The 23,228-nt window shown below is 36.0% G+C and overlaps 1 protein-coding gene across 3 annotated transcripts in view; it reads left to right on the forward strand.

The window, feature by feature from the left end:
* The window catches only part of GRM5 (glutamate metabotropic receptor 5), a 241,385-nt gene that overhangs the window by 156,184 nt on the left and 61,973 nt on the right, over window positions 1-23,228 (forward strand). The gene's annotated exons all lie outside the window — the stretch shown is intronic.

Below are 23,228 nucleotides of genomic sequence, written 5' to 3' on the forward strand. Positions count from 1 at the left end.
TGCAGTTCAAGGAGAATTCAAATCAGATCTTTCAGTGTATGTTCTGTTTCCAATAACTGGCATAAAGCAACAAGAATAAACTTGCTATTTTAAGGACATATATCATGTTTAATTTACAATGAGCTTGCTGGCTTAGTAGGGGAAGAAACTGATGTATGAAACCTGGGTGTGCAACTAAGCTGACTCTAATCTGAGGAGAGCAGGAAGTCATCAGAGAGCAATTCTCACTTGGAATCCATTCAGAATGAGCTGCTGAATCTTTTCATCCAATCCAGAAGAAACTCAATTACAAGGAGTGACATTACGCAACATAATAAAAGTAGTGTCAGCTCCAAATCTGTGAAAGCTTGTTGACACAGGGAATGACTCAAACTGATGGGACCATATGGTGAGAAGGAGTGTGTGAACAACCCTCCTCATCTTCCAACCAAAGAAGTTTGTGGCAGCGTTCTTGACTGCAAATACATCTCACATCCTTTAAATCCATCCATTGAAATGCCATTCAGGAAATATGAATGGCGGTGAGCATATGAAGGTGCTCCATGAAGGGAGGCCATGAACGTAGCTCCGACACGCCTGGGTACAGCCTAAGCTTGCTTACAAGGACCAGGATGTGCTGGTGAACTGCCACAAGGAGCCCTCACACAAATTGTCATAAACAAAATGAATCATTAGAGAGGATTTCTTTGTCCCACACTGGAATTTGAAAACAATTTATTTAGCGATGGAATGTATTGTGAAATAAAGGACTCTAGATTGCCACCATCTTTAAAACACTTTTTCACAGAAGAGTAGATAGTTGATAATTTTGAAGCCAATTAGAGTCTTTCTATTGACTTTAAGTGAACTTAAATAAGCTTAAGAAGAGGCAGGTCACCTAAAACACATTATTTTCCTCCAATCAGATAAATGCTGGTATAAAAAACTCTGGTAGAAGTAGTTTATATTCTGCTCTGTTCTTAGTCTCACAGACTTCTATTCAAATATGAATTAAACAAGATTATTAAGTAAGTAGTGAGTCCTATATTACAGGAAAGTTACTAGAAATCATTTTGCTGAGTTGATGGAGAGGGTTGAATTGTTCCCTCTGTAAGAGGGAGCCTGAGGGTTGTGTGGGAAAGAAAGAAAATCATAAAGAAAGGAAGGAGAAATTTACAATTAAAAAGAAAAATTGGGAAAGAAAATCATGTAAATTATCTATGAGTAAGGAAGTACTAGAAATGTGACTTTTTTTCCCTAATGGTGAAAACACTAATGGTCCTGAGCACCTTCCAGAGAAGAATAATGAGAAAACCAAGATAACTTAAGAATGGAGGTTGTGTCCAATAATACAGGAAGCTGTCGCCCATGAGAAACAGAGATGGTTGAATATTTTAACTCGCAAGGTGCTATTTTGTGTGTTTGCACCAGTTAAGAAACTGGTTAAGGACACAGAGCTCAACAATAATCCATCATTGTTCAGACTGCTACATGATTAGCACACTCCCAGGCATGATTTTAACCTGAACCCAGCAGCACTTTCCTGGACAGGAGAATGGTTTGGGAAATAGCACATGCCATAAATTGCTCTCAGCAGGCAGTATGGGACCATATTGCCAAGGGAAGTGAGAGAAAGAAAACATTTAGTCATGGGCAAATTTAACAGTGCCATTTCTCAACAGTGCCAGGGAATGGCCCCAGAATATTTTAGGAGCAAAAATATATGCTTTAAGTTATTTTTTTTCCTTTCAACTAGCTAGTCATTGTGCCTGAAGTAGAGATTTTAGAGCAGGGAGCTAACCCAACTGCTACTGTGATATTGCAGTGAGATTTCCAACCTACCAGTAGCAGTGACCAGTTTATGGTGTTAAACTGGTCTGCACAGTAATGTGTTTAGAATTGTGAAAGTGACTTTTTTCTCCCTATTTACTTATAAAATCCACAAATCAGTCATTATATTTCTCCTGAGGGTCTTGCCAGAGACTAGAGGTCAAGTGTTGCTTTCTTCATTCTCTCACTCCTAGGTACAAGTTATCTAGCATAAGTTAGAAGCATTTTAGCCCTTTTCCAGGCTGCATTTAAATAAATTTGTAAGTCTCTTATTCTGGAAAATTGTTGTTAGCCTCTAAATTTACACAAACTATCCAATGCACATAATAAAAGACCAAAGATTCTCCTGCAGTGTAATCTCAATTAGCTGCTCTACAAGTAGGGTGTCTAACTTTTATGGACAGATAAAATGTCTTTATGCAAATTAGTCTTAGGTTGGGGTTTTGTTCTGTTCAATTGGTTTTTGGCTTTTTCTTTTTTGTTTTTGGCTTTTTTTTTTTTCTTTTACTGAGCAAAAAATTTTCAGTTGCTGCAGTTTCATTCTGGGAGGTAAAAAATAAGTTCATTGAAATGACACCATTTGTAGAGTTTACAGTTTTTTATTTTGCACTTTAGGTTCAAAATACTCTTTCTCATAGATTAGAATAATTTTAAACCAGTCCATCAAAGAACAGGTAACTATAAGAGGAAACAAGTTCAATTGAATGCAGATGAAATTCAGAGCCTAACTTATTTGGTACTTCATCAAACTGTCCTGCAAATGCTTCAAATGGGGATATCCTTTTTAAAGTTATGACTTGAAAGGTAGTTTATCAGGATTTTATATTCAAAGTGTTTGGTTTCAATATTTTTAGTGTAAGTTGATACATTCCTGTCAGAATACTGACAGGAACCCAAATTTAGTCTCTGGTTGGTCTCCTTAATTTCTCTTTTGCTTTTTAAATGTTGAAACATAGGATGCTAAGCTGTGTAGTAGCTTCCAATTTATATATTTAATTTACAGCTACCTGAAGTGTTATTTACTTCCTTATTCTTCTAGATAATTCAATATGGCCTTAATGGATGCGTATCTTAAATAAATCAGGTCTGATGGCTGAATAAAAAAAAAAAAGGAGCCTAGCTTACTGATGCAGCAAGCCTAAAATGAAAATTACAGCTCCCAAGTAGGTGATTCTGCAAAAATAGTGGGGCCTGCACTTGGGATTTTTAATGATCTGCAATGCACCAGAATGGCCCCTGGCATGTAGTTAAGCTACAGAATGAATGTTTTCCAAACTCAGCTGCGTTCATCCATCTTCATAATTTCTATTTCATTGCACAGACTTTCTGCTCTTGAGGGCACTTGGCTGACTGTTTAAAAGTGCCACTAAGCTGGGTACCTGAAACACCCATATCTGAGAAAGTGATTTCATATGCAGAGGTAATCCAGCATCTCTACCCATTCCGACCCAGCATTCCAAAGCATCTCTCTAACTATTGTCTCATCTTTTCAAAAATCTTCTCTCATAGTTGGTTTGAGACAAGAACTGTAACTTTATTTGCTGGTTGTGTTGTACTTAGTATGTCAGAGCCCTGGTCCTCTGCTGAGATTCTTGTGTGCTGCCAACAAGCAAGCCACAGGAATTTGGGAACTGAGCTCTGGCTGCAATCTCTTCAAACCATTCACAGATTTACTTGTTTAACCCAGTCACTGTGTGCACTAGAGGTGCTACTTGCCAGCTTGCTGAGCAAGACAGTTAAATGTTATTCCACTGTTTTTTTTGAGCTGGGATATTTTTCTTTCCTTTTTCCAAATAATGAGTAGAAACCCTCTTTATCTTCCTTGCATTTTGTCCAAAGCATGACTGGCATGTCTCCATCACGATGTATTCCGAGTCATATTCACTATAAGTTTTCATTTAGAAGGATGTTTTTATGTCCAACTTGCAGGTTTTGCTCTACATTTTTACCTCTTGTTGCCTCATTTGCCGGAGTTTAAGTGGTGTTTTGGAAGGGGTTATTCTGAGAGCATGTGACACTGATTGGAATCAGTGCTCTTTTCTCATCCTGCTGTTTTATATGTAACTATCAATTTGTGAAACCAAGGGAATGGGACATTGAAGGGAATTGTCACTAAGGGAATGGGATATTCCTTAAAACCTCTGTTCAGTTGACAGCCCTAACACCTTGCTTCCAGGCTGAGACTGCAAGTCCAATAATTGAATCAAGGTGGGGTCCCAAATTGCTACATCACATCACTGTACGTAGAAGATTAAAGAAATCTGAGTAGAATTCAGAGATTTTTTGTAAGCTATTTTGCTTGGCTTACAGCAGGTAACTGCTACTTTATTTGACAGGTGTGGTGAATGCCCCAGGCTCATTCACATCTGAAGTGAAATCTTCAGCAGTAAAATCAGCATGATTTTGCACAAGGATGTAAACCCAGGTGTCCTTGTCTTTGAGAATTATCTGAGTTAAGTCATGAATATGCTTCATACTGAAATTTTCAAAAATGCCTCATGAGATGAGGCTTAACTGGCTACAAGGATTTCAGATCATACTAGCTGCTTGAATTCCCAGTCTGCTGCACAGGTCCAATTTTAGCTGTAGTTTTAGCTCTATTCTTACTCCAAGGCATAACTGCCTTCTTAATATTGTAAAAGTAGTTGATCTTTCTCTTTTATTACTCTGTATGTCCCTTCATATGGCAGAACAAGGTTGGTATGATGGTTTTATGTTGATTACAGGCTGCTTTTCAAGGGAGGAATCCTACCAGGTTTGATCAAATCTGTGTATGAAAGGCCCCTAAAGCAGAGTAGCATGGAGAAACCATGTGAAATAAGAGTGAATTAGAGTCCAAAGATGTAATTATTATTAGCTATGTACAAACAACAAGAAAAGCTCTCTTGATCAGCTCCCTTCTGGCCTTATCCTATTGAACAATGGTTCTCTTCACACTGAACAAAGTCCTTCAGATCTCAGAGGGTCCTGCTCACCTTGGTGTCTCACTCTTCTGCCTGTCCACTGCTCTGAGACATGAGAGAAGTCCCAAGTCCCTGTCATTAGGACGCATGGCTCTGCTTCCACAAAGCATGGAACAAAGTCATGATATGCCATCATATCCCATGACCAGAAGGAGGTTTGACAGCTAGACATTCATGTATCTCAATCCTCTTGCAGGTTTAATTAGGGAATGTGCAACAGGAAGCCTAACATCTGGATTCCCCCATGAGGAGTTACCATTACCACTTTTGCTGAGACAGCTTGTTAGAGACAATACTTACCTTGCATGTAATAGCTTAATATTTACAGCACTTGGCCAGGATATAGGAAGCTTGTCTTCTGGATTCTCCATGGTCCAATGGAGACTGAATTTATGTGTCTCAAGCAAATGCCCTAAACCCAAGATGGATTTAGAAAAAAAAAAAAGTTAAGAAGGTTTCACAACTCCTTGTTCATCCAGGCTGGTGTACATCCTGTGACGTGGCTACACTGGGATGGAGAGATAATGTTAAACACTCAGTAGAAAGACTGTCTGAATGGCATACGAAGAGATGTTGGCTGGATTTATGGTTTTACTCAGGACTGAAGTTGTGTTTTTTGTGAAATAATCTTTATGAAGAAGATGAAACTAAGGATCAGCCGTCTTACTTTATATCATGAAGTTCCTTTTAGGATATAATTTTAGCCACATAAGGCAAGAGCAAAACCAACTAAGAAAGAAATGCAGAAATTAAAAATATTCCTGAATTTGTATTATGGAATATAACACAAATCAAATTGGAGTCCCACTGTTCAGTACTGTTGGCAGCGATTAATTATTTCATGCCTTAGAGGACACAGTCATGAGCTGACATTCAATGTACCCTACCACAAAACAGAAACCATTAGGACTGTCTGTTGTTTAAGAGATGGGAGAGAAAATTATGCCTGTCACAAAGTTCACAGAATCTCAAGCCTTTTGATAAAATGAGACAGAGCTTTACTGCTTTACATCTATTTCAATGGAAGTGAGGTTTATATACTTCAACCTAGATACCTTTTACCTTTTTTTTTCTCTATTAAAAGTAAAAAATAAATATAATTCTGTTAAATTTTTCATGTAAGTTCTCATGAAGAAGAGATATTCAGTTTCACCTAAGAGTTTGTACTGTCCATCACTCTAAGTAGTTATAGAAAAAGTTTCAGGGAATAGTATAAGATTAACATCTTATTCTGTATAAATTACTAGAAGAAGTTTAGTTTGCATACTCTGAATTAAGTTTTAATACAGTAGGCAATTCTAGTTACACTTCAATTTAGAGCAGATGACAATTGGAATTACAATTTCTTTACAGAAGACATATAAATGAAATCCATAGTACTTTTAGAACTGGTTCTAATGAATCGGCACCTTACACAGCACACATGTGCATCACTAGAAATCTTTGTCTTTCCAGAATGAATCTTTGAAAATAAAACCAGAAAGAATAGATGCCCCATTGTAAATTTATGGGTCCAAGGAATTCTCAAATCTGATAAATGCCCAACATCAATGATAGCTTTGCTTTAATAAATTGGGCTTCTTTAATATTTCTTTAATTCAAGAACACCTCAAGGAACGGCTTAAACAAAGTGCACCAGACAAAGCCTGGCATGTTCTGCTGGGAAAAATCAAAGAGACAGCACCATATCAAAGACATGGCATTCTGGTTTTTCATGGAATGATAGATGGCTATTGCAAAAGCAATAAATATTAGTAAAAGGCACTCTAATGGAAGATGAAACTAAAGAAAGTCGCTTGAAGGTTGCTCAGTGACCATGGTTAGCTAACCAAACCTCTATTTCTTGAGCTCTCCTGCATTTCACCACCTCATGTTTGCTAATATAAATAGCACTTCTGTAATATTTCCTTTTAGATTTGGAGTTAACACCACTGCTACCTCTTCTCTAGAATATTTTACTGTTGTCCTTTGGAGTTACAAGCACCCTAGAGAATAAAATAAAGGCAATTTTATCCCTCCCACATAGAAATAACTAACTGCAGTATTTTTCTTATCCTTTCACCTTTACTTCTTTTTTCTTTTTTTTTTTTTTTTTTGTGGTTACAGTCTTTAGTTATGGCTTTCTTCCTTTTTTAATTTATGCTACATATGCCATGATATTCCAGGTTGAATAATTCTTGAGTTACATTTATTTTTCCAGTTTGGCATTGTGGCTCCACTTTTGTTCTATTATTAAATTCACTTTTGTGTGAGTGTTTTACAGAAAAGACCTCCTTCAATGCAGAAATAATTTCAAGATCAACCAACACTAAAATAAAATAAAACCAGAATTCTCTGTTGTCCTTCTACTGGAAGTGTTGCACTTTGAGCTGAGCCTAAGAGAATAAAATATTGTTGGTTGTATTTGTTAGGTTGGATGAGTAAAAACTATATTTTACAATGTTAATTTTTTTCAGGGAATGATCCAAGTATTTTCTGCCAAACACAGTCCCATGAAAATGTCCCAAGACATTTGACAGTAATCTGCTGGAAAGCACCAAGAGAGCCATCAATAAAAGAGAAACAAAATAAAACACCTCTACTATGTTCTCCATGCCTTCAGTCTTTGCCCTGTCACATGAGCTGTAATCAAAGCCTTCTGTTTTGCTTTGCTGTCCCAAGCCTCTTGCTAGCTTGACTTCTAATTATTTTAGCCAGAGAATACTGATGCTATAGCCAAACTAAGTATAGCTTTCTGAGTAACATGGGGATGTTGTGCAGGCAATGTTCTGGATCAATTGTTCCCAGTTTTTATAGCCAAATTTCACACCAGCCAGAACAGATCCCGCTGAGAGAGCGTACATCAGAAGAATTTATTAGTTTCGGTTGTGTCCATATACTTGGCACATTCTTCATGGCTTGGGAACCTCTGCTTCAGATTAGGAAAATAACTCCTATTCAGGTATTTTCATGTCTTTCTTCCCACTCCTCTTTTCTATAACAGTTCTAATTAGCATTATCTTCATTTTTGTCATTTAAAAACAATAAAGATTTCAGGGACTTTTAATTGCATGAGTATAGAAATCTGACTTGTTTTTTTTCCTTAAGAACTTCAGAGGATTAGGCTGGAATTTTTTCTGTGAATTAAAGTTATATGTTTCTTTTTGGAAACTATGTTTATTTGTCTCATAAGTTTTCTTTTCTTTCTATTCTTATTGCCTAATTCTTTCTCATCACATAGGCACTTTGATTTCAGAACACCAAGCAATTTCAAGAACTCTTTTATCATTCTAAACTTTCTGTGACTAATATAGACATCTCAGATAAGATTTTGCTTTTATTTTAGAAACCTTTCTGGGATGAAAAATCCTCACAAAATACTTAAATTTCCTTTACAGTCCTTTTGGAAGACCTTCAGAAGGCAGTTTGGGCTATAAAAGATCAAAATATAAGAACTATTTAGCTGTATCAGACCCTGGCTGCTCAGTCTATTTTGAAACCAGTTCTTACAAGAAAAGTACTTCTGATTTCTCTTTTTTTTTTTTTTCCCTGAAGGTGATAGTTAAGGCAGTTCTGTCTCTTCATGTCCCCACAGCTCTTTTTCATCTTTCTTCTTTATGACCAGTTCCAGTGGTTAAAACAATTATAAAAATATAGATGGATATAAATAGGTGTGTGACAAATAAAGACAAGCATGAGTCTTGGGTTCCTAACCAACAAAGAGTTCAGAAATAAATTCTGAAATTCAAGGTGTACTCTGATCATCACTATCACTCATTATCTTTCTCAATTAAAAAATCAAATGCATTATCCCACTAAAATGAATTCAAATCTCATTCTCCCAAAGCTGTATGGGATTGGATAGTAGAGAATTTAAGTCCAAAATAAAACCCTCAAATGTCACAAAATACAGTCATGAGATAATCTTGTTTTAGAATCAAGCATAAGTGTATATAGAAGTTTTTAAACTTTTGAGAACTCTGAAATTATAAGCACAAGTTACTTTATTTCATCAAAAGTATAGTCCACACCTAACTTGTCATACTAATAATGTGTGGATAGACACTCAGTTGTAAAACCCTACACTATTCCAGCCTAATAGAATTAGTGATATTCCTGATTTACTGTCAGACAGAGAGAAAAAAAATCAAAATAATTGTGTAACCTGTCAGAGGAGAGTGTCTTCTTGATAACATCACTAGCCTGAACATTAGGTGGAGCCATCTGCACGATGCCTCCTCAGACCTCATCAATTGTGATGGCAATTTATCATCGAGACCATCTTGCATTTAGGTATTTCCTTGCAAATTAAAGTATCCTTCCCAGTCAACTTAATCTCTGCAAACAGTGGGAAGGAATTAAAGTAAAACTAGTTTCTATATATGGCTGGGTTCTTTCCTGAAAAATTCTACATTGGCAATGACTTATTTTTTGTTCTTCATTGTATTAATTGCCCCTTTATTTTACATTTATTTTACATTTTAACATTTGACATATTACTTATTAGAATTCCACTTCTAGTGTGAGGTTAAGGAAATTTTAAAAAATGATAAGTAACACAGTATGTGACCTATTTATTTAAGGAAAATGGTGTTTTGCTGGTATGCTCAGGCCCAAAATTATTGCTGTTTTCTTACACCAAGGTTCATAGAATCATAGAATCATTTAATGGTTGAGGTTGGAAGGGACCTTAAAGATTATCTAGCTCCAACCCCCTGCCATGTGCAGAGGGACAAGGTTTGCCTTTCTTTCCAGCTTTGTCATGTAGACCTAGTTTACCTCATGTGCCATGACTAGATGGACTAAAGTACAGTTTGCTTTTGTCCACCTCTGACATTTCTATTTCTATGAAGTAGCTGTGTTTCCAACAACAGCCACCCCTCAAGGCTGGGTACCAAGGGCTCTACCAGCCATCCACAGCATGTGAACTGCTGTTCTACACTTACTACATACTGACAGAATTTCAAGCACAGAATTTTTTCAAGATGAGCTTTTTGCTATTTATTTACCCGATAGTGTTTTCTTCTTGCCCTTCCTGTGCCTATAACAGCCTCAAGGAAACCAAAACTATGGCAATGCAACAAACACAATACATTCCTAAATTTTTGTCCCACTGCACTGCAGAAGCTGTTTATGTACTCTTATGTACTGTAAGAAGCTGTTTATGTACTCTTGACTGGGTGAATGCCAGCAAACACTGTCCTAAGCTTTGTGTCACTGCCCACTCACAGACCACAGGAGCACCTCAGTGTCAGTGGTGTTTCCTTGCATAGCATATTCAGAAGGAATGACTTCTTTGCTCTCTCCAACAGCTGGTTTTCACGGCGTTTGTTCATGTCTTTGAGACCACTATGGGTCTGTTGTATTTGCTTCAGGTAGGCTATTCATAAGTTTCCCAGGATATTGCAGAGGGTGAAGGCGTACATGGACTGATAGCACAATAATAAGAGACATATATCTCTGGAGAAACATGCTAAACAATAATTTGTGGTAAAATGTCACAGTTATTTCACCTGTGATGAGCCAGCAGCCATGAGACTGTGGTTGCACAAACATCCATTGTGTTCACCTTCCTGGGAAGCGTGTTCAGCTCCTCTGTCCTCTGTTTCTGTGATAGAAACTGATCTATCAGTAAGTTCCTCAGAAGCTATTCTGAGCTACTTTCAGTCTCATCAGCATTTCTGTTCTTCTAGACAGAAATCATCAAAATGTTCTCGTGGCACTTGGGGATGTGTTTTGGTGGTGGACTTGGCAGTGCTGGATTAATGGTTGGACTCAATGACCTTAGAGGTCTTTCTCCAGCCTAAGGATTCTATTTCCAAGCTTAATGGTCTAACCACCAAATTGTTTAGTCATGTCCATTCACACTTCCAATTAATAAATTGATGGTAACAGGATTTTATTAAAAAATAATATCAGCTTGATACCTAGAGGAAAAGGAATGCCAGAAAGAGATCTGATGATGAATATTTGCTTCATTTTATTAAGTAGTGTAAACAAATATTCATGCCAGGATGTTGAATACAACAGGAACTAAGAATCACCATCCAATAAAACCTTGGCACCCTTAGACGAGGTACTCAGAGTTCTGGCTGACACAGACAAATAAATAAGTGAATATAATCTTGAGATATATTCATTAGTTTATTAAGAATAAACAGGACAGTCTTTAACACTGAATTTAAAAAAAAATGAAATAAAGTGCTGAAAATCATATAGTGTATCTTATTTTAAGCAACATAGATTTAAAAATTATAAAATAAAATACTTAGTGTAAACAGGCAATTTTTATTCAATTATCACAGACTTGCAACCAAATAACACTATTTAAATATCTAGGTTTCATACTGCCAGCAAGTTTTGCTGAAAGGGTTATCTAGTAAAAAAATCACGACAGCTTTGTTTCAAATTGATTTGGATTAAATGGACTAGAAAAAGTATTTCAATAGATTTTGAAATGAAAATGAATTAAAATTCGCATGCAGGTTCTTTCTACTAAGCTTTTAAATGTCCCTCAATGTGGAGAATTGAGAAGATTTTTTCTGGTTTTTTTCTTCATATTTCTTCCTTTCCTTTGCTCCTTTTAAAGCCTCCAAGTCTGCTATTTTTTTACTATACAGTGCATTTTTGAAAAGTTCTTGTAAGCTTTCTTTGAAAAGGTCAGATATGTCCATTGATTTACTATTGTTAGGTACTTCTTAAGTCTTCTAGTAATTTATAAAGCTTTTATGGCACAAAAAATTTTTAAGCAAAACAAGAAATTAAAACCTTTTAAAAAGTTCTCTTTTTTCCTCCTTGTCATAATTCTATTTAAAACAGAGGTTCTAGCAGTCTATTATCACAAAATTTAAATGATATCACTGTTGAGAAAAGCTGCTATTAAGACTTGCTGTTACAACCAAAAGCTGTCTTGGCACTTATATGATTTTGTACTTCAAACTCACTTAGGCACTATAACCTATTAATATTAACCCTTTTTAGAGCCACTTCTCATTTTACCTTTTACCATGGTTCTCCCTGTTAGGAGAGCAAGTCTATGCCCTCAATCAGTATTTCTTTTAAGCTAGGGAAACAAAAGATTATCTACTGACGCTTTGATTCAAGAAAGTGCATTCAGATGTTCAACACGCCTTAGTGATCTCCTTTGGCACAGATCCCATCTTGATTCTAATATTTCCTTCTACATTTTTATATTTCCTTCTATATTTTTATATTTTCTTAGTTGAAATCTGTTGCTTGGCAACATGGGTATGGATTCAGCACTTTAAATTTTTTCAAGATTTGAAAGATTACTTGATTTGTTTGTTTGACAAAGAGATCTGTTTCTTCAGTATTTGTAATGTTACAAAGTTTTATGAAATATCTAGAGTATTGTAATCACTGAACTAAAAGGAGGAAATTAAATTATAGAACTAGAAGTTCAAGATATGTAAAACAAAGCTGTGGTGTAGAGGCTTTGTTATCCTCTGTTCATGCTGGCCAATATCAATCAAATTTCTGGAAAATGCTCTTTCAATATATGAAATTTGGAATCAGTTCTCTAGGATAATATTCATGGTAGGATTTGGCTCAAATACAGACTAACAAGAAAGTTCATTAAGCTACTCTGAGAAATAAATAGTGTTTTTGCTGCCCATGAAGCTAGTGATAAACAGTTGCAATCATCAAGAGACTTGCCCTTAAGTAAGAGCCTTGAATGAAAATGTTTTAAATGTAAATATGTAAATAAGATTTTAAGCTAGGGATATAGCCCTACAACTATTGTGCCATTTACCGAAGAATAGATAGAAAATGTGTTATCATATGTGACCCATTTTAGCTGGAAACATACTTTGCTATTTTAGTTAGAGGTTTTCACTTACAGAGCTGTCACAAGGAAAGGTCTTGCTATGTATGAACTGATATAACATGATAGATTAGTCTCTATTATCATAAATTATCATTAGTTTAGGACATAGACACACTAAGGAAAGCAATAAAAATTGCTGATCCAATCACCTTGCCCTATGTCTTTCATGTCACTTTGAAATATTAACAAAGTACATCTCAAGTATCAATTTTCAAACAACCATTTTTTTCAAATTTTCATGTTTTATAAATCTGTGACATATAATTGCAAGACAGAAAAGTATGTACTTCATGAAGCAACAATTTATTTTACAAAAAAGAGTCAGGTATTGATTTTGCATCACTATTTCCTGAATTTATGTTATCCACGTTATTTGTGTATGAGTTAATTCTGGAATGTATTTTGTAATGCAATTTTTGAAAGAACTTGTCAAATAACAACCTATTGTGTTATTGTACTACAGAACAGCTATTTAAGATTTTTAGATAACCCCAAAATATTATTTTTTTTTTCTGTAGTCCATTAAGAGTCCTTTATTTTCAAAGCTTTGTTTTAGTGGATTTAAAGCCAAAACCCTCCAAGCCAGATCTAAATATTTGCAGGTGAGTGAGAAGTTTGAGTAGTAGACTGTGTTCTCAGAGACAGACATGGAGGTGCTGACAAACATCACTTGCAGGTGGTAACCATAGCCACATTTCTGAAAACTAAAGCCTGATTATGATGTCTTAAGGGCTTTGCATGAGTATAAACATTGTTTTCAGTAATTTCAGCAAAAATAGTTTAAAAGTACATCTTAATGCTTTCTTTGCAGACTTAAATACAGATACTGTGTTAAACGATGTTTTTACTTGGAAGTGTGATCATCTCATCACATTTTTGTGCATTTTCTCTCAGTGTATTCTGGATGGTATCTGTTTTCAACTTTACACATTGTATACTTGTGTTTTTAAGCAAATTTCTAATGCAGAAGGCAATTACACACTTAGGGTACAGCTCACCCATGTTCCTCATTCTATTTTTGTTAAGGCAAATCTCTGTTAACTCCATACAACAAAGCAGCCATAAAAGTGCTGTTCAATGAAAATCAGGCCTACTTGTACAGAGAAACTAGGCAAAAATTAATGGTCCTGATCTAATGGGCTTCATATCTGTGAGTTCTCTCACCTTATTTAAAAATGTTCTTCCTCCACATGGGTTAGCACAGTGTAAAGAAATATCAGCAATATTTATGCTGAGAGAAATTACTTTTTTAATGACATACTAAAACACAAAGAGGTGGTAAATAAGCCACTGGCTGTGAATTTTTAAGGTTGGTAAAAAGTAGTTAAAGTGGTATTGTAAACAGGTGTTTACAATGATTTACAGTCTTACCTTCATCCAAATTGAAATTATCCTAAAGACCACTTCAAATCAGACTTCTATTGCTTCATGTTGCTGACATAAATTCTCACCCATTAAAATGGTAAAACATGTGAGCTTGTGCTTGATAAAGTTATTCAAATTTTCCTTCTGGGCCTTTACTGCATATAAAATTTCTTTACTGAATACCATTGGAGGGAGACTTCTGAGCCTTGTGAGCTTTGGTCTGTGCATAGTAAAGCAAGTTCTATCCTGTCTGTGTGGATGGAAACACAGAAATCAATCCGTCACTGTGTGAGTTACAGTCACTTAAAATGTCTAAGTCCAAGCTCTGGCCAACTCAAGTAATTGATATAAAATTGAGTGCAGTGCATAGATGTGCATTTGCTTTTGAAAAAGGTAGTTCTAAATCTGTAGAAATGAAAATAAAAACTGCTTCAGCAAAAGAAATAATGAAAATCATAGAATGGCTTGGGTTGGAAGGGACACCTTCCACTAGACCAGGATTTTCAAAGAGACCCAATTACTTAAAGAAATATAACAGTGGAAGTAATTCTGGTTTCAGATTACTTTGTGCCACCAAGATGTAAATGTATTCCTGTGCTCTGATTCTTGTAAAAGATTTGTGATTTGCTGCAGTGATGAATCCTTTCATCCAGAATTCTCAAACCTTATGATGTACGCATTGCATCACAACTCTGTTGGCACATTTAACATGACACACTCTTTTCAAGAAGGTGGCTTTGAATGCTGTAGAGCAAGAGGCAGACAGACTGCAAGGCCTTTGACACATTTTCCTCCTCTGAAGCCAATGACTGTTTAGTGATGTTCTTTTTCTGACAGTCATGAGTCCTCCTCCAACAGTTTACCAAAAAAAAGAAACGTTTACAACCCATGTCGCCCAAATTATTCTGAGTTGAGCTTTAGAAGATGGAGGGCTTATAAAGCTGCTCTATAATTCAATTCTCTGTAAATCCATGGATAATACCAATTTGAGTGGATGGGATGAGCTAGTCATCACACACTGTATTGTCTGAGGGCAGGCTGAATTAATTAGAGGGATATGTCTTGATCTGGGCAAGAGGCAGTCCTGACTGATGTCAGTGGCAAAGCTTCAGCTGATTTCAGCAGGAGGAGAATTTGGGTTTATTTACACTCTTTGTATCATTATTCTAGGTAGAGCTCGGCTTCCTTTGCCATATTTGGCTCCATTTGCTGAACGTGATGTTAAAAAATTATTGAAATTACTGATTCCCTGGGGGACTGTGAATACTAACTTATTTGTATTTTTGATTAATTAACTGTGTGCTAATTATTGCAATTATGGACTTGAAATTACTTATTCTTTCTCTGAAAAAAATCCTACATAACATTTGTCATTTTAAAACCTTTGCACATGAAGAATTTGTTATGCATTGTTCAACTAGAAACTTTATTAGCCCCTCTAGATTTACTAGAGTATACACCGAAGTCTGGAAATTTCAGACTTTTTAGAAAGTAATATTCTGGTTACCTCTGTACTATTAGACCAGTGGAACATTTCTAGGTAGCCATGGTTTTAAAATAGGTCCTAAACTACAAATAATATTGTTAACATACCATCCTTACCTTTCTGTTCCATATTCAAAGATTCATCCTAAAGTTTCTGATAAGTCATAAGCAAATTCTCTCCAAGATAATAAGGCTTAGTGTCAACATATACATTGCTATTAAGAGTAACTACTGAAATATGAATGTACTTTTGTTTCCTTAAATTTTTTTTTTGTTGTCCAACTTTTAAACTCATTTTTGTTTAATGTTTACTTCTCTATAAAATACCTAGATATGTTTATTTATACTGATTTAGTCATATTGTTCCTTGTTGATACATTAAGTATATTGTTTAATACTAAAAGTGTTATTCTACAACAACAATAAGAGGTAACATCCCAAGTGTTTCCTAATTATATTTCATAGCATGGTTTAATAACTTCACAAATGTATGTTAAAAGCACTTAATAGCTAGCGCACAGATGAGAGATTGTTGCATGCTACTTTTTTCAGGCTGAAAATCCTGTAAATATATACTCATAGGATAAAAAAATGTATGTATATATAAATAGTATGAATATATGTGTCACATTTTCTGTCAAAAAAGACGGCTTCACTTAAACAATTTTTTTGCCCATTTCTGAACTATTTTTAAAGTAGTAAGGCTATCACAGTTATCTGTTCATTGATATGACTATGTTTAAATTTATCTTAAAGATTGTTGCATGTAAAAGTGGTGGCTGGATGTCTAAAGGGGATCATTCCATCACTGGCAGCCACAGTAAATTATTATCATAAGATAAGTCTGATTCAGAATAGGTTACTTTTCTCCTGATGGACTTGATGTAATGAAAAATCCTCTGAATCAATGTAAGTAATCATGAGCAGAAATGCAGCACTGGTTTATATATCTGTGCTGCTGTAGAACAAACTGAGGATCTTCCTGCATTTAGGGTCATCCCAGAGATGTTTCCATTCCAGGGGCATGGGATATACAGAAAATAGCTTTGTGACAGCATTTTAAGACATAAGGTGTTCTCTTATCATTTCTGCCAAGCCCAGGTTTCTTTTCATGACTATTTTTGTTATTTGTTTATATGCCCTTTGTAGATTATGTAGTATTGCAATGGACACTACTTCTTGGTGCCTTGAAGCTATCCTGAAGTTTGGAATTCTGGAGGAGATAAAAATCGGTATTTTTACAGTAAAAATACATATGAAACTGGAGTGGGTTAGACACGAACCATTCTTTTTATTTTCCTGTTTTTCTGCGGTTGCTGACATTATGTAACTGGTGGCTTTTAGGCTGTCTCAGGGAGAAGTTTACAGTTTGAGGAGCTTAGAGTGAATTATAAATATGACTCAACAGCATTAATATTGTTCAAAAGAAAAGCTGCTGCCATATTTGGAAAATACACTTCAGGGATATGAAGTAATCTTTTCACCCTGTAAAAAGCCAGTGATGGAAGCAGTCCTGATGTCTGATGGCCAAATACATTTTAGGTTTTCCTACAGGCACATCCCTTCATTTGGCTTTACTCTCTTTTGACCATCCTTATCTAATGCAAAATCTGAAGAAAAATGCTTCCCACTACTCTTTTCAGAACATGTCATGAAAACTTTGCTTTCTCTCTCCTTGCTTATCAGTTTCTCTTGGTAGCTATAACCAGGGGACTGGACACAGTGTGGGAGCCACCTGCTTGGAATGAGGACAAGCATTAACTTGGGATAGAACATCCATCCCTATGTCTATACAGATCACAAGAAGACACTCCATCACTGCCCTGTCATCTTTAGCCCACAGAGCTCCCATTTTGATTCTCCCTGACAGCAGCAGCACCCAAGTCACATCCATGACTCTGTCAGCATTATCAGCATCCCAAGGTAGCACTGAGTCTGTAGAGACAAGGACCAGCTGGGCACTTCAGCAAGAATGACACCCTGAATTACAGCAAATTTAGAAATTAGCTCATCAAAGCTGGATAAAAACCGGGATTATTCAGTCTAGACAAACCTCAAACCTTTACAAATAATAGATCTAGAGTGAACAGAGTAAAAAAGTAAGGGACTTCAATTGTAGCACAACCTTGTATTTAACCCTAGGAAAACCACACTGTCTAGCCATCTAAAACACCTTTCTTCTTGGAAATATGTCAAGTATTTTCCTTCTCCTCATGAAAGAATTATTTGAGAATCAAGAGAGCATACTGCACAATTTAAGTATTCTTGGTGTTTTCAGGAGCTTTCAGGCAAATTTTCCTTCATTTTAGGGGACACCTCATATGGCTTATATGTATAGATATAACTTCAGTTAAAATGGTCAGCTTTGACACTTGGCAAGCATAAAGAAATAGGAATCACACACTGGAAACTGTATTTTGTTGTACACCTGAATACAGACAGGCTGAATTACTTTGCAGTTCTGAACTACAGATGAACACAGCTGCAAAACTCTCTGTTTTCATGCAAATGAGATGTTGCTATAGGCTACTGATCCCTCGAGTTGCCATCACAACCTTTCTCAGCTTGGGCAAGTTTGGATACTCACAAGTAATTAGTACCAGTAATCCCCTGTGTAAGGTATCTGCCAAGTTCACTACATATCTACTTCTAGATATCATCCTGTAGAAAACTGTGGGCCATCCTGCCTAAAAATAATAAATTAATTTTTTTTCCTTTGAATTACCCTTAAATATATTTATCCTTATAATATGCATGAAAAGGAAGGAAAAAAAAAAAAAAAAAAAGAGGATCTGCAATCTAAAAAAAGCCAGGCAGCAAAACAAGAATTCATTGCATGCACAGTTATTATAAAATGAACTCATCTAAATGCATCAGTTTACAGCTGCTCAGCAAAAGCAATGCCACCCTCCCCTAAGTATTAACCAAATAAATTTGCCATAGTAAGATCGGTAGTCCTTTGAGAAAAGCATGAAGACCCCTTAATACTTTTAGAACTTTTAAAATATATGGAAAAAACCTTGGAAGAGCAGAGAAATACAATTAAATGAAAATTAAAGACAGCCACTGAGACAGAAACTTCTACACATGTGGAGAAATATATTTTCAAATGCTATCGGTGAGATTTTTGGCAGGAGATTGATTAGATGTGGGCAGAACAGCAGTTTCCATCATTATTATGTGGCCTGCCTAAAAACAGATTTTTGCATAACAAAAAAATAGACCAGTCTACAGCCTAATGAATGCACTCATTAACTGTAATAATGTTAGCTATAGCTTGAAAGGGACTTCAGAGAAAATCAGCTCAACTGATCCCAAGACCCTTCTGCATTTTCAGCATAGAAAATAAGTGGAACAGTTTGCAAAAGGGAGTCTATTTTTGTTGTACACATGTGTCTGTTAGTATTTTGTCTAATCTTAGAAAGAGAGGTTTAGAATATGTGCTGCATTTCCCAGGTGGTTTTCACAGGAATCCTAAAGCTACATTTGCCAGCTGACTGGTGCTAACTCACAATGTTTTACTAATCATAATTTGTCCAGAGCCAAGAGCTGAAAACTTTCTTTCAGTATAGTGAATCATTTCATGGACCAAACTAGTAGACATCTCAGCAGATTTCTATGCTCTAAAGAACTGGAATAAAAAGACAGGGCATCAGGTAACATGGGGAGGAACTTCTGCAGGAACATCACCTGCAGCTGGTGATCAGGATGTCCACCAGATTGCAGCTGTAGTTGGTTTAGTGTTACACCTCTCCCTGCTACCTTCTCCTACCCAGGCCTGGCAGCAGCTAAGAGCAGACAGCTCCACCATCCTAGATAGCTAGATAGTTCCCAAAAATTTTAATATTGTTATATATATATTTTATCTTGGTAGAATATTCTTAATAATACCAGATAGATCTTGACATGATACCTGATACCTTGACAGTTTATCAATGACAACCTTTCTTTTAAAAGTGAGCAGCTAACAAAAATTTCTCAATTGCCAAAAAAATCATGTTTGCAATTCTCCATTGCTTAATTTGTTAGTATAATAAAATTAAAATGAGTTGATTGTCAAATATTCACACAATAGTGACTGTAAAGGGTTGCAGTAGTTTCAGGGACTTTCAATTTGCACAGTGTACCCATTTGTTCTGCCCATCTTGTATTATCCAACATACGCTCTTGATAAATTTTGAAGCAGACTATAGTCAGTGGTCTTCACAGGTTGTGTATTGTTTTCTAATAATTTGAGTCTCAGAACAACAAAGTTCAAACTCTGTCAGGAAACCACATGGAATGAAACAAAACCATAACAGGCACTGGCATTGTTCAGGAGTACTTAAATCTGAAGTTGTCCTTGAGGGATATTGTGGTACTAAATGGAAAAATAGTCAATTATAGTATTTCTTTAATTTATTTATCAGCATAGGATTTTCCACTTTGAAACTTTTTTAGTCCAGCTGTTCCCAAAAAGTGGCAGAATTTCCCTAGTTCCTTGAAAAGCTTCTCAAGAATCTGAAAGTATTCACTCAAAACAATATTATAAACCCTATAGATGAGCTTTAAGGGATGTCTTAAACAGTATAAAAGACTTGTAATATTTTAAAATGAAATCTGTGTCTATTTACTGTGTAGGCCACTCAGTTTGTGCAAATCATGTTGTAGTTGTTTAAATATAATATTTATTGTTGACTCATTGGTTATGGAATTTCATTTCCCATTACAAAGGTCATTTGGGCTATGGAAGTCACAAGTCTTATATATAGGGCCAACATTACAGAACTGATGCTATAGATATTCAAAACTGAGCCAGTGTCCTTAAACTGCCAGACCTATGTTTATGTCAGACTGTCAACCAAAATATCTAAATTAGGGAATGTAGAATTTAACTTGTCTTTTAAAACCTCAAAGGATTATCTTACTTATACTGAGATAGTGTTATTTGGGGATTAGATGTAAAAACCTTCCTTTCACCCAACAAAAGAGATAAAAGAATTTCGTTTTCATTTAGAGTAATTTTGACCCAGTGCAAACTCCCGCCTACCCTGACTGCATCATTGGAATTAGTTGTGTGCATAGCCTAACACATCATTTAGCCTAAATAAGTTTCTCTTTCTTGTTGCTTCCCAGAGCAACCATAGAGACAAAAAAAAATATAATAATGAAAAAATAACTAAGGTAAAACATTACAAGAAGCTGGGGAAGCTGTGAAGGAGAGTTATTGATTTAACTTTCTTTGAATTTTTTTGTCTAACCTGCTGGGTTTTACAGAATCATCATTCCCAGACATATGTCAGATCTCAACTACTACTAACACATACTGCATGTCAACAAGTCAGGTATCCTTCTGTCATCTCTTCACCAAGGCAGGGACATTTATATCAGATGGATACTTGTCTGTCTTGCTCTCTGACACCCCTAGGAGTCTTCACTTCGAGCTATTCTAGATCCTCATTCTCTTTACTGTGAGGAAACTTTCCTGGTGTCTAAGATGAGTCATTCTCTTTTCAGTTTAAGTCCTGAATGCTTATCTCAATATGATAAACAATTTGTGCTCTTTTTGCTCATGCTTTTGATGTACCTGAATATAAACACCACATGTCTCCCCAGTATTGTGTTTGGTTCTTTAGGCTATAAATCTTCAGCTAATTCAATCAAGCCTGTGGTTTGTTCATCTCACTTTTTGGTTCACCCTTCATGTCTGAAACTTAACAACTGGATTTTTAAAATATTCATTCTATCCTGTGTACCTACTCCACTTCCACCAAATTTGGGATAGTAGTTTAGCATTTGCTTTGCCTTGTTGTCCATCTGAGGCTTTGTTATCTCTACATCCTTGTCTATACAATACACATTTTGAGTAGGTTTTATTTTATTCCTAAATGTCTTTTGCTCAAGAAGCTAAGCTGAAACACTTATTTGAATGAGAAGTAGCTCTGTTGAATTAAGAAGCTGTCCTGCAGAAAAGTTGAGAAGGAGGGTTATGTAATATGAAGTTGTCATTTCCATATTTTTTAATAATTTAAAGGTATAAAATAGTATCTCTGTTGCTATTCTTAGAGAGGATAGCTAATCATAAAGTAATACTGTCAACTTTATAGCACCCTTCAGGATTAGATCTACAAAACTTTGAAAATTATAAGGAAATTAATTATAAGAGAACAGGCTTTTCTCTAGGTTTTCTATGAGACAACTCATAAAGCTGGGATACTGACAACATGGCTTTAATTCTTTTAAATTCTACTCAGTTAAAAAAAATAAATAAAATCCCACACTACAAAACCTATCACTTCCTGCATTCAAAGCCTTGTCAGGTTTCATGAGGGTGGATAAAACTGCTTAAAAACTTGCCAAAGAACAAGAAGAATCTTTTAGAGGAAAGGTTAAATCAGTCATAAATTTAAAACACCTTCTGTGGCTTTTTTCACAAAACAACCCATAATGGGTTTTAACTCTGTCCAGTAAACATTCCTGATGGAAGTGGGGGGTGTTTGTCTTACTGAGTCTCTTGAGTGCAGTTGGGGACGTTAACACCTGTGTTAATCCCTAAGATGAAAGGTAAATTTTCCAAGTGTTATCTTCAAGCTGAACAGCAATGCTCATCTTTCTCCTTTTGTGAATGCATATTTCACTCTCCTATGCTGAGTACATCAGTACATTTGAAATCTGAAGCACGTTTACTGCTTCCTTCATTTTGATTCCAGACACTGGATATTTTATTTCCCCCTGGTGAAGCTGCTATTTACTGGCATTGCAGCTGTGCTAAAAAGATGTGGTCAAGAGTCCAGGCTCTGCTGAAATAATGTTTTGTGCAGGAGTTACTCTCTGAAGGCTTTTGCTCTGTGTGAGGACAGCTCAGTGCACAGCATAAGGAATGTGCTGGGGACCAGGGGTCTGCAGCAGGATTCCTGCCTGCTCTGCAGTATAGAAGAAAAGTTTAAGGCAGGCAGTGAATGATCAAAATAGAACAACAGATCCACACACATAAAGGTCACCTACATCACTTACAGCATGACTAACTTACAGAAGGGCTAGCTTAAAACAAATCATGGAATTTTAAAATAAGACAAGTTGAGCTTATTTTTTATTCTTCAATTATTCAACTTTCAGGATTTAAAGGTACTCTGTAGTCAAAATCAGTGACTTTTTGTGGGGGGAAAATGCTAATCTGAGATTGTTCTAGTCTCTGACTGTAAGACCTGGGGCTTTTAAAAAACTGAATTACCATGTTCATGATAAAACAGAAGAAATTTGAAGTGCTCTAATGAGATATGTACATTTTTGGGGTTAAGTGAAATTTCATAAATTCCAGTACTTCCAAGAAAATCCATTGTGAAAATGGAGAGAGGGAAATTACCCTGAGAAGTTTGTGACATTTCTTTGAATGGGGTTTTCAGTTGCTTCTGTCTCCTTGTGGTTAGAGTGCTACAAACTGAAAGGTTAACAGAAGGGGATTAAAATTCTGTATGCAGTACAGTATCACACAACTCCATAAAGCTCCAGCCACAAGCAACAAAGAAACAGGAGCAACACCTGGATCTGCATAATGCCCTGCCCAGCTTCATTAGCTGTGTCTGCAGAAAGGATTAATTGCTGCAGATGCAATGCCATGTTGTCTGTGTGCTGGTATTTCTGCTTGAGCAGTGCCAGCCCATTCAGGACTTGCTTCTGGCTCTTATTGTGCCATGCCTCATCAAGAAGTATGGACATGGTCTGCAACACAGTCCTGCCCTCTACACAGTGAGAGATCCCATCCTCAACGTCACGTCATCACAGGTAAGAGTAGTATCAAC

Source organism: Pseudopodoces humilis, chromosome 2 (assembly GCF_049639895.1).
Source record: "Pseudopodoces humilis isolate 2021_Gansu_Grassland_sample_001 chromosome 2, ASM4963989v1, whole genome shotgun sequence".
Taxonomy (NCBI): domain Eukaryota; kingdom Metazoa; phylum Chordata; class Aves; order Passeriformes; family Paridae; genus Pseudopodoces; species Pseudopodoces humilis.